The following is a 12,798-nucleotide window of genomic DNA, read 5'->3' as shown; positions in this document are numbered from 1 at the left end:
ATGGTGACAGAGACAGTTTATTTGCAAGGGAGAGGACTTTGAGGGGACCCTCCAGTGCTCCATTTCTGTGCCCAGTGGACAGGGGCCTTTGCACCAGGACGGTGACCCCTACAGGGTAGTCTCATTTCCTCTCCCATCCCAGCCATTGCCACCCCTGAGGGTTGATGACCCCTATACAGGGAGACGGCCAGAGGGTTGGGAGCAGGCCCAAGGGGCCTGGCAGGCACTAGATGGTCCCGTGTGTTATCACCAATCTCATGGGGCACGTGTGGGTACAGCAGTGGACACTCCACATCTGGCCTTTGCCTGATCCCTCCACCAATGTCCTTCTGGAGAAATGCTATAGGCATATCCATGTTTGGCCACGCCTGGGAGACTTCAGTGTCCCTTAGCAAGGTAGTAAGGCCTGTCTATTTTGGAGTAGGGTGATAAAAGCCCTGTCCAGAGGAGAGCTGGGGGTGTGGGGAGAAGGGACGATGCACATCAGCCATGGGAAATGCCACCCGAGTCACAATGTAGCCACATGAGTGATTGCACATTTTTAGCAGTCATGTCAAAATAATGTAAAAAGAAATAGGTGGAATTTTAACCAACTGTAGCTGAAACAGGAGCGTTTCCACATGTGTCCACATTCACTGACTACGAGATTGTGACTGGGATATTTCACACTTGCTTTTTCCCCACTGGGTCTTAGGGAACTGGTTTTTGTTCTGCACGGACCTCACAGCTCAGTGTAGGCATTTCTTTTTCTTTTTTCTTTTGTTTTCCCAGGACTGAGGGGTGAACCCAGGGGAACTCTACCACTGAGCTACATCCCCAGCCCTTTTTATTGTTTGTTTTGAGACAGGGTCCCTCTAAATTGCTCAGGCTGATCTTGAACTTGTGATCCTCCTGCCTCAGCCTCCCAAGTAGCTGGGATTACAGGCGTGGGCCACCGCACCTGGCTGACATGGGCATTTGAAGTGCTTAAAGCCACGTGGCTCGTGGATGCTGTGTTGGGTACTGCAGTCTAGGGGTGGGAGAAAGGTGCCTGGGGACCCAGGCTGGCAACATCACAGAGGTTCCCTGGGTTCAGGTCCTATCTTCAAATCTAACATAATCAACTGTTGCCAACAGGAGCTGTCTAATGGAAGGGGACAGGGAGACTTCACCTGCCAAATAGCTAAATGCTATTGGAGACTGCCTTGCTTTGATCACAACACTTTCTGTCCCTTATCAGATCCCTGACCCACCAATATCTGTGACATTATGGTACCCAAGCAAGCAGTGGCCCAGGCATAAACTGTGCCTCTTTCATGGAAAACCCCTGAGTCGGCAACACAATGCTCCATTTCCTTGGCTGCCCCTAAAAAGCTGCTGAAGTTGGGGGCAGAAGGGAGTTGGACCAACCAGCGAACTCAGACATCTGGAAGGGGCAGAGTTCTCCCCAGGCAGGCCCTGGGGGAAGTGGGGACTCCACCTGGGAAGGAAGTCCAGGGTGCCCTGAGCACCGGCCTGAGGATGCACTGGGAGAGGCGGCCAGAGTCACTTTGGAATGCTTTAAGTGGATTCTCAGTTCCTAACGGGGGTCATTCAACACTGGAATCTGTTGTTAGCTAATCCATTATGACACCTTTTCATTTGGAAACAGTTTTCAACACAGGTAGTTGCATACCTGGTAGAGCCTGTCCTGCCCCAGACTCCCAGAGGTGACACCTTACAAGGGTCAAGTCTGGGAATCCTTGTCCCTTTTTAAAAAACAGCTTCATGGAGACAGAAGTCACTTTTATAAAGTATACAATTCAGGGCTGGGATTTTGGCTCCGTGGTAGAGCACTTGCCTCGCATGTATGAGGCCCTGGGTTCGATCCTCAGAACCACACCAAAATAAATAAAGGTATTGTATCCATCTACAACTAAAAATATGTATATGAAAGAAGTGGATGATCTTGTGATTGGGCACCTCAATACATCTCACCTGCAGGAGGGCAGACTCACATGAGGATGATGCTGCAGTAGGTGAAATAGTAGTCTCCATGAATTTCAGCCAAGACAGGGCTACTGGGCATTTTGAGACTGGCCCAGGTTTGTGTCTATGCTTGGACAGAGGTGGCCAGGAGACTTGTTTTGTCTCGCTGTCTCCTCTCAGAGGCACCTGGTTGGCATTCTAGGAGGTGCCTCATGTCCCACAGGAGAGCCACTGCGCTCAGGGGGGCAATCAGTCCAGTGTACAGGGGAGGGGCTGCTCCTGTCTCTCTTTCCCCAAAGTGCGGGGAGGTAAGATAACAGTAAAATGAAAACCTGCGTTTTCAAAGGCACTAATGTCAAAAGGCAAAATTCCAGTCCTGTGTGTAGGGCCACTCCCAGCTTAGCCCTTCTTTCTGCCTGACGGTGAGCCAGGGACCACCCTAGGGACAAAGGACAGATGTACTTATGGCCTTGGCTCGAGGCTTGACAGCTGACCCCAGGAGGCTCGGTGTGTGTCACCTTAACCAAGGTCAGCCTGTGGCGCTCGGGTCTCTGTGCATGCTCTTGAATGCGCGCTCATAGTATCTGGAGGGCTGATCGAGTGCTGGAGTTGAGCACTCCGAGGCCAGTTACCCCGCCTGCCCTGCAATGTCCAGCGGAACCAGCGGCCTTCTTTCATTTGGGGCTAGTTTGACTTCCTGTCAGAGCCGTGTCTTCTTCCTCATTGGAAGTCCCAGCAAAGGCCTTGCCTGCATGTTCTTGCCTGAGTCGATTCCCTTCCTGCCTGTTGGGTCAAAAGATCCCTGTGTCCAGCACCAGTGGAGGGCCAGGTCCGGCCTGCCCTGCTGGGGGCAGACTTGTGGTCCTGAACGAGGTCCTTGCATCAAACCTCCCACGTGGCTCTCCCTGCCAGGCAGTGGCCCCTGTGACCAGGAGTCTGAGCTCTGATGGTCAGCCCCTCTGATTCTAGAGCCCTTTCAGAGCACTCCATGAAGCAGGTGCTGCCCTGAGTCCACCTGAGGGGGCTACCCAGCAGAGGGGGAGCAGGTGGGGGAGCTAGAGCCCTGGGAAGCCAGCCTGAGTGTGGCCAGAGGCCCCAGCTGTGCCTAAGTTGAGGTCAATGGTGGGCCCTAGAGGGCCCGGGGCTGCAGCTGGGCATTTCTAGGGGGGAGTTGGGTGGGGAGAGGCTTCCTCCCCACAGGGGCCCAGGATTCCTGAAGGACACGTGCTGCCCTGAGTTTTCCTTCCGGCAGGCCACATGCCCTGTCTCACCAGGTGCCACAGACACAGCCCTGCTGGAACCCAGTGAGCCTGCACCTCCTGCCTCCCAAGGGAGGCTTCAGGCTGGAGCAAAGCAGCCTTGCGTGGGATGTAGGGCCTGCTGGGGAGTGTGGACACCCAGGCCGTCTCCTCCGTTCCCTGTTTTGGAGTCAGGGGAAGCTGGCCTCTGCCAGGTGACATGGAGCTGGGACTGTGGATGGTGGGGGAGGGGCCCAGGTGCTTTCAAATTTCCATTGACTGGAACTTAACTCCTTCAAGACTGCTCCTTAGATGCCTGGCCCACTTAGGAATATAAACCCCACACCACGAACCGGCACCACACTCCTGCCTCTGCACATATGAAGGAGTGGACATGGGTTCCAGACTTCAAAGGACGTCCAATAGGTTGTTCTGTCATCTTCTAAGTTAAATTTTGAAAGCATGAAAAAATGTGACTGCAGATGGTTACACAAGATAAACAACATGCTTTATACAAAGTCAAGGAAGAGGACACTGCTGTCTTCCAGGCTGTGCCTGAGGAAAAAAGCAAAAGCAGATGGAACAAACTGGAAGATCTCAGAAATAGACTCTGAGAGAGAACATCTGTAAACTCTGGACAAAAATGAACAACTGTTTGGAGGCCCTGGAGCTCAGCCAACAGCTGCAGATGCCCATGGGAACACCATCCTGCGGGAGCAAAGGTGAGCCATGATCAGCTTTTCCCGAGGACACTCCAAAAGACATCACTATGTTAGAGGAGACAGTTCCACCAGGAGGCCAGGTCCAGCCACGATGAGGAGCCAGAGGTCAGAGGTGGCCCCAGCAGCTACTTATGGAGGGGAGATTCTGAAATGGAGTGAGCCACAGAGGGAGGCCTCCCTCCCAACTCTGCACACATCTCCTGAAACCCAGGGCTGACTTCCAAACTGCACACAGCCAGAGCAGGACCCAGGAGCCCCTGGGACAACTGAGCCTGCACAGAAGAGGCACCAAGGTCTGTGCAGCACAGCACCAAGCGCTCACCCCTCTCCTGAGCACCTGCTCAGCCCCTTCCGTCACCAGGGTCGTGCAAACCCAAACCCACCGGGGTGGCCCTGCCCAAAGCTGGAAGGGTTAAAACGCAGTCCCCCAGGCTGTCAGGGTCTCTGCAGGCCAACCCCTCTCCTGCCCCCTCCTCCTGTGTGGCCCCCATGGGACTCTAGGACCAGTGGGGACAAAGGAGAATGGGAGCCACAGTCCTGCCTCTGGTCCCCTGGCCCTCTGCAGCTGGGTTTTCCCAGAACAGGGCAGGGCAGGAAAAGCCTCCCAGGGCCTCCCGGCCTTGGCTTTGAACAGGTTGCTCATGTGGCTACAGCTTCAGGGCTGCCCATGTCCTCGCCTGAGTGGAGGGAACGCCCACTCCTGAGGCAGCCACCAGGGGGGACAGGGAGGGCTTCAGGGAGCAGCAGGAGGGGCTCTGCTCAGTCCAGGGGGCTCCCTGGAGGCCAGGACCGCCCTTTCCAGGTCCTCTTCTGAGCAGGACACAGGGAGATGGTGCTCATGGGCCACTTGAAGTCCCCAGGTCAGATGTTGGAGCTCCATGTCCACAGGACAGTGGTCAGGAAGGGTCCTTCAAGAGCAGCCACAACCCTGAGCAGGAGCTGGGAACCCGGAGGGCAAACCGACACCTGTCGGTTCCTGTTGCCTCTGAACACGATGGTCAGTGTGTCTGAAGCTGAGAGTCCTCTCCCACAGAGCTGACCACTCACACCTGACCTCCCAGTCGATAAGATGAAGGATGACCTAGGAAAGGGTATGGGCACAGGCCAGTGCCCCTCATGTGGATGGGTAGTGTTCAGCCAGTCTCAGGTACAGGTGGGGCCACTTCCCTCAGCCCTCTGGACGGCCTCAGAGTGCACTGTTACCCAGGGACAGAGTCACACTGGGCTGGTTCGTTTGCACACAAACCTGTTGTCTTGCTTTTAACCCTTACATGTCTTTTTATTTTAAATATGTTAACAACAGTAGTTTTGATTTTTAAAAAAATCTGTCCTGACAATTCTTGTTTTGTAAGTTGCAAATTTAATTGCATTTTTAGTTAATGTCTTTAAAATATAATAGAGTTTCATCGTAACTCTTTTGGTTTCTCTTTTTCCTATTATTCTTTTATTCCTTCTTATTCTTATTAGTGGTAGATGGACACAGTGGTGCTGAGAATTGAACCCAGGGCCTCACATGTGCAAGGCAGGCGCTCCACCCTTGAGCTGTGGCCCAGCCCCTATTTTCTTTTTCTCATCTTTCTGGTAGATTCTTTTTTTCCTTGTCGTTTCTTCTATTCATTCTATTTAAGTATTCAGTTCTGAAATGGTTACACTAAAACTTTGTTTTACTTTATTTTATTATATTTACTTATTTTCTGGTCCTGGGAATTGAACTCTGATGCTCTACCAACGAACTAAATCCTCAAATGTTTTTAAATTTTTAAATTTTGAGACAGGGTCTCGCTAAGTTGCTGAGGCTAGCCTTGAACTTGGGATTCTCCTGCCTCTGCCTAAAATCTCAAATATTCACAATTAACTTATCAAAGTTTAAAGTTACTCAAGACCTTTTTAGCTTCCTGAACGTAAGGGACTTGATGGTGTTATTGTGTTTGATTTCCATCTTTTTTTGAACCCCACCCACCAGTGCAATCACCAGCCCGGCCGTGCCACCTTCTCTGAGCTCTGCCCCTGTGTCACGCGCTGTTTCCAATTTCTTCTCGTGTCCCTTTCCATTTGTTTGAAGCTCACCCTTTAGAGCTTGCTTCAGTGTGAATGCTGGTGACAACCTCTTTCCTGCTGAAAACGTCTTTTTTAGTCCTCATTCTTGAAAGATGATTTGATAATCCGGTTGCGAAGGTTCTTTCCGTGCGTTGAAGTTGTCCTTCCCCTGACTTCTGAACTTCATTGTTCTTGTTAAAACTTTCATCATCAGTCAACTCGGGCTCCCTCTGTCTCCCTTTGGCGCCGGGTGTTGGGGGCGTTCTAGAACCGCACGGAGATATCCCTGGGGCAGACTTCTTTTTATTTATCTGCAGCCTCTGTCTCTTGTATCTGTTGTCGTTGCTCCATTTACAACAGCTTCAGCCATGGCTCCTGAAGGGCACTGGTCCACTTCCCCTTTCTTCCCAGGACTCAGCCCTTGCGACTTCCTCGGGGCCCTGCCTCTCACCTTCCTCTCTATTTGTTACTTTTTGGTCTATTCTGAATAATTTATTCTGGTCCTTCTGGGTTTGTTAATGTTCTCTTCACCTGTGTCTGACCCATAGTTAACTCGTCAATTAGTGTAAGTTATTACACTTCTCAGTTCTAGGATTCCTATTTGATTATTTTTTATTTATTCCATGTGCTTTCTTGTGCTTTTTCAACCTCTGTTGGAACTTTCTAGCTTGGGTCCCCGGGGGTAGAACAATCTTAGCAGTTTTCAAGTTTGTGTCTGATAAGCCACCACCTCGGATCTCTGCGGGGCTGCTCCTGCTTCCGTCTGGTCACCTTGTTCCCTGTGGCCTGTTTCTCTTCCTTTACATCATGGATAAATCCTTTGCAGAAAGAACCTGAAGCTTAGGTTATTTTCATCCTCCAGAAAAATCCGTGGTTCTTCCAGTTGTCTGGCAGCACCATTAATAAAACCACGTAAAAACAATAAAACACATAAACACAATAAAAACACCTAATTTCAGAGCTGGAGACTTTCCTGAAAACTCTTTCTAAAAATGGGGCGTTGGTCTCTCTGAAGACTGATTTACTCCCAATTGACCCTCTACTGCAGGAGCAACCTTGGAGACCCCAGCCCGAAGCCCCCTTGGATTGACCTGTGCACCCACCCAGGTGGGCTAAGGGCGCTGATCTGATCCTACTTCCCACCCCCAGGACCTCGAGCTTAAGTTTAAACGATTAACTATTTGTTTTGACCCTGCATGTTAGCGCTGGTGACTGTTCTGGGGGACGCAGCTTGGGGTGGTCCACGCCTGTGGCAGTGCTCAGCAGGGGCTCAGCTGGCGGTGGACTGTCCCAGCGTTCCCTCCCACAGCCAGACCCCCTCTGCTGGCTGTGAGGGCTGGTGGTCACTTGCTCATGTGGTGGCATAGCCCAGGAGGACGGTTGAGGAGGCCGCTGGTCCTCTCAAAGCTTCGGCCTGGACTGACATGACACCCCATGAACCACTTTGGTCCAACGGAAGTCCCAGCTGCATCAGACAAAAAGGCAGGAAAGGTCCCCAGCTCCCAGGGGACAGCGGTGTGTGCAGGAGCGGCTGGGCGCGTCTGCAGGCTCTCACAGGCCGGGCTTCTCAACGCAGAGTTGGGGCTTTGGAAGGTGTAGCTCGGCTCTCCATCTGTCCTGGGTTCCTCCCCAGGAGAAAACTGTCCCCAATGCCAGGCTCCCTCTTCCAGATCCGCCCGCCCTGTCCTGATATTGCCTGTCTACCTTACCTGCAGCACTTCGGTTGTCCTCCGGAGGGAGTCCTTCTGTCATCTGCTGCTCCCCCACCAGCACCTGCTTCCCACGAGGCTGGGGAGAGTCGTCCCAGGTGCTCTGGGCGCTGGGGAGAGTCTGGCTCTTTTCCTTTCGTCTTAACTACAAAGCAACAGGTCCATCCAGGCTCTGGTGGAGTGACTGTGTCCCTTCCACCTCTGTTTCCACCATTCTTGTTTCTCAAAACTTCTTTCTGGGTTCTCGTCCTGTTTCCTGAAGTGCATCCTCTAGTCATAGACTCTTACCTGTTAATAAAACTCTTGATGTTTGTTTCTCTGGGAATAGTTTCATTGTCTTCTCATTCTTGATGTCCTGGGGAAGAGCCCTGGTCACAACTGAGAGCAAGGCACAGGTGGACCAGGTGTGTGCGCAGGCAGGGCAGGAGGCAGAGACTCAGCTGTCACCTGAGGCCCAGGTGGAAGTTGCTGTGTGGTCCTGTGCCAGCATTTGAGTGTCCCTTTTGATGGGGCCTTGGTGTGAACAGGGAGCTGACCTCCAAGATGTGTGGACGGAGAATAGCCTGCTCACCCATGCTTTAGTGGGTACTAAATCTGTTCTTATCAATTGGCCTTTTATCTCTAAAGTTCCTAATAATGGCCTAAAGGCAAGAGGTAATTTTTTAAAAAATATTTTTAGTTGTAGATGGACACAATACATTTATTTTATTTATTTTTATGTGGTACCGAGGATCGAACCCAGGTCCTCATACATGCTAGGCAAGCGCTCTGCCACTGAGCCATAATCCCAGCCCAAGGTGGTTCTTCCAATGATATTTTGTTGGTTTTTTAACCATGTTCATACTTCACAATGATGAAGCACTTGAGCTTAGAATTACCTAGTTAGTGTCTTTTAAAGGAAGTGAAAAAGGAAAGGGAGCCTCCATCCAGCGGCAACTGGACTCCTTCCAGTGGCACATTGATGCTCTGGGGTTCCGACACAGGAAGCCCCATCTCCCTGCACAGATGGGACATGGCCCCCAACAGTTGTGACCCTTGCACCTAATGTTTTCACAGACCAGTTAGCTGAAGAGCAGCCTCATAATTCTAAGAGGGTTCACACATGGTAAAGTGTATCTGCAGCTCTGCCTGCTGCTAGAGCACCTTCGGCTTGGAGAGGACGCTTGGGAAAGCCAGGGGGCACCAGCCCTGGGTGACCCGTGCTCCAGATCCAGGCTCGGATCTGCTGCTTTTTGACTTTTAGTTTTATTTGACATCTGCATCAGTACATTCAGTGCAAGCAAAACGATTTTCCATTTGTCTTGTGAATTTTATTCTGAAGTGTTAGCTATAGTCTTCTCTCACTGGATAATTGCTCTTTGTCGTCTTTCTCAAAAGTCAGTTCAGAGTAGGGGCAACGTCAGCCTGGGGAGGAAGACAGGACCTACTGTGGCACGTGCATTTTATTTTTTTTCTTCCTTTTAAAAAATTTGTTGTTTTTAGATATACATGACAGTGCAGTGTATTTTGACATATCGTACACACATGGAGGATGACTTCCCATTCTTGTATTTGTACATGATGTGGAGTTTCACAGTTGTGTATTCATATACAAACACAGGAAAGTTATGTCTGATTCATTCCACTGTCTTTCCTATTCCCGTCCCTCTCCTTTCCCTTCATTCCCCTTTGTCTAATCCAGTGAACTTATATTCTTCACTCCTACCCCTTTGAGTGTGTTAGCATCCACATATCAGAGAGAACATTGGGCTTTCGGGTTTTTTTAGGATTGGCTTATTTCACGTAGCAGGATAGTTTCCAGTTACATCCACTTACTGGCAAAAGCTGTAGTTTCATTCTTCTTTATGGCTGAGTAATATTCCATTGTGTATAAATACCAAATTTTCTTTGTCCATTCATCTGTTGAAGGACACCTAGGTTCTATAACTTGGCTATTGTGAATTGAGCTGCTATAAACATTGATGTGATTGCATCACTATAGTATGCTGGTTTAAATCCTTTGGATATATGCCAAGTAGTGGGATCATTGGGTAAAATGGTGGCTCCTTTCCAAGTTTTCTGAGGAATCTCCATACTGCTTTCCAAAATGATTATACCAATTTTCAGTCCCACCAGCAATGTATGAGTGTACCTTTTCCACTACATCCTCACCAACATTTATTGTTATCTGTATTCTTGATAATTGCCATTCTGACTAGAGGGAGATGAAATCTGAATGTAGTTTTAATTTGCATTTCTCTAATTGCTATAGATGTTGAAAATATTTTTATATATTTGCTGACCATTTGTATTTTTTTTTCCTGTGAAGTGTCTGATCAGTTCCTTTGCCAATTTATTGATTGTGTGTGTGTGTGTGTGTGTGTGTGTGGTGTGTGTTAGAGTTTTTGAGTTTGCAAATACATTTTTTTAAAAAAATGAATATATTTTAAAATTCTTTTAAAATAGATAGATAGATTGATTGATTGATTTTTTGGTTTTGGTTCCAGGGATTGAACTCAGGAACATTTGACCACTGAGCCACATCCCCAGCCCTATTTTGTATTTTATTTAGAGACAGGGTCTCACTGAGTGGCTTAGCGCCTCCCAATTGCTGAGGCTGGCTTTGAACTTGCGATTCTCCTGTCTCCGCCTCCCAAACTGCTGGGATTATAGGCGTGTGACACTACTGCCTGGCCATATTTATTTATTTTTTATATGGTGCTGAGGATGGAACCCAGTGCCTCATTCCTGCTAGACCAGCGCTCACCACTGGGCCACACCCCAGTCCCTGCAAGTGCATTTTAAAGGCCTTCTGAGGCCCTCAGTGTTTACCCATCAACCTGCTTTGTCTGAGTTCTTGGATATTTTAAAATAACACCAGCATTAAAGCAGAAAGACGATCTCTGACGAATGCACGCTTCTCACAGCCTGTTTCCAGAGGGGCCTACGAGAACACGCTCCTGAAAGACTTCTCTCTGTAACTCTAGGGAGGATTTCCTTTTAGCTCATTTTTAAAATGAGCTGGATTCTGTACTGATTTCCCCTCCACCAGCCCTAGACATCTGAACATGCTCCAAGGTGAAATGAGCCCCCAAAGCCTCATCCTCATTCTGACCTGTCCCCACTGAAGGACCACGTCACGGAAAGCTTTGCTGATGTTGATGTGACATTAAGGAATGTGACAGTTCCATTTTCCTACCCCTCCAATGCCCAGGCAGAAGCCGAGGCCCAGCTCTCCTCCATGGTAGCAGTGTGGGCTCAACCCTCTCCTCCCACTCTGGTGGGCCCCCAGAGAGCCCCTCACCCCCTGGTGGTGTCCCCTCCCCTGTGTGATGACCTCCTTGGGTCAGAAGTGGGCAGGGACAGAAAAGCCCTTGGCCCCATGTCCTGCAGCTCTCCTTTCCCAGGCTGCCTGCTGCCCTTGGGGAGTCAGGGACACCTCCCAGCCTCAACAGTGAGGCTTTGCCCCTGAGTCGACCCCCACCCCACTCTCTGACAGGGCACTGGACAGTGTCCTGGGGCTCCTGGCTAGCTGGTGCCATACCACAGCCACCCTAGGTTCCAGGACACCAGCCTCTCTGAACGCGAGAAAACCCACCATCTGGCACGTGCTGTCTTTGCAGCCCACAACCTTGGGTCACTCCTGGCCATAGGACAGTGAAACAAGAGTGACGTCACACCATGCAGAGTGCCAGGTGTCAGGGTGCAGCGGCTAGAGAGGCTGAGCCCCGAGGTCCCCGCCTAGGAGCTCTTTATTTGCCCCGTTGTCCTGAAACTGCCCTGCACCTTCCCTGGCACCCAACTTCACCCTTCCCCAGGGGCCCCTGTCCCTCCTGGTTCTCAGTGCGGTCAGGACCATCTGCCTCATATCACCAGAAGCCCCATAATGCCCACCCAAGATACCCCTCCACAGGTGCATGTTTGCAGGGCACCCTGAGCCTGGCATCAGCCTTCAGTCTCTGACGTCAGAGTCTCAGAGGTAGCCCTGGAAGTGGCCCCACAGGGGCAGAGCCTCCACCCGGGGTTGAGTAGAAGACAGTGTCCTCCAGCTGTGCGAGGCTCCCTGCTCCTCCTGCCGGTCACACAGTGTGCAACTGTGGGGTTGAATGCAGAGGTTTGTTTTTATAGAAAAAAAGAAAGGAAGAGAAGAATCTCGAGGCGCGCAGCACATCTGCTCAAGGCTGCCTTGGGGAAGAGGTGCCGGCCGCCTGCCCTCGCTCCCCGTGCCTGGGTCTGGCTTGGAATCTGGCTGTCGCCTGCCCTCTCTTCTGCAGGTGCTTGGAGGCCATGCCTCTGCAGCTCTTTGCTCTTTTCTGCAAAAGGCAGGGTCATGAACGTTGAGGACCCTCTGAGCAATGTGCCAAGGACCCCTCCCAGTCCCCAGGTGCAGGAGGCAGACTTGGGAGCCCAGCTTTGCTTCTCCCGGACACTTGGACACCGTGGCTCTGGTGGCAGCCCTGGAGACACGTCCCCGCCCACCACTTTATTATTCTGCAGCATCCTCAGAGGCCACGCCCAGACCTTCTCCAGTCCCTCCAGTACTGCTTATTTTCCTAAACATTTGGTTACGGCTATTAAATCAGCACCTGCTAAATTACCTAAGGAGGGTTCTGCTGCCAGCACCCTGACTGCCACGAGATTGTCACCAGAAGTAGTGTGACCTCAGCACCACGAAGCAGCCTGGGCCAAGTGAACACCCCAGCTGAGGACTCCAGGGACACACCTGTCCATGGACAGCGACTCTCTCTACACCACAGCCCGCTGCAGTGAGGCAGAGCACACAGCGCGGGACCACAGGGCTCCAGAGAGGGTGTTAGAAGGGCTGGGTGTGAGGAGAGGAAGGTCAGTGGTTCATTTTCAGAATGTTATTTAGCCTTAAATACAAAACTGGGATGTTAGAAAGGCAGCAGGAGGGGAATAAGCAGAATGGAAATGTGCCGCAGTCTGGCTGGGCACAAATGCCGCAGTCTGGCTGGGCACACAATCACGAGCCACCACACAGCTTGTAGATTCAAACAGCAACTCTTTATTCCCGAACTCACACCAGCCGTCTACAATCACGTTATGGGGAAATCCACGTTCTCTGCCCAAATCCACCTCCACTGGGCTTCTATCTCCAAAATATACTGTCTGAATCCCGTGAGAACTCAAGGGGAACTCAGGCAG

The sequence above is a fragment of the Marmota monax genome, unplaced genomic scaffold (genome assembly GCF_021218885.2).
Source record: "Marmota monax isolate L192 unplaced genomic scaffold, Marmota_monax_Labrador192_F-V1.1 WCK01_AAM20220418_F8-fsc00190, whole genome shotgun sequence".
Classification (NCBI taxonomy): Eukaryota; Metazoa; Chordata; class Mammalia; order Rodentia; family Sciuridae; genus Marmota; species Marmota monax.
The sequence above is the reverse complement of the archived record's forward strand: the minus strand, read 5'-3'. Positions refer to the sequence as shown.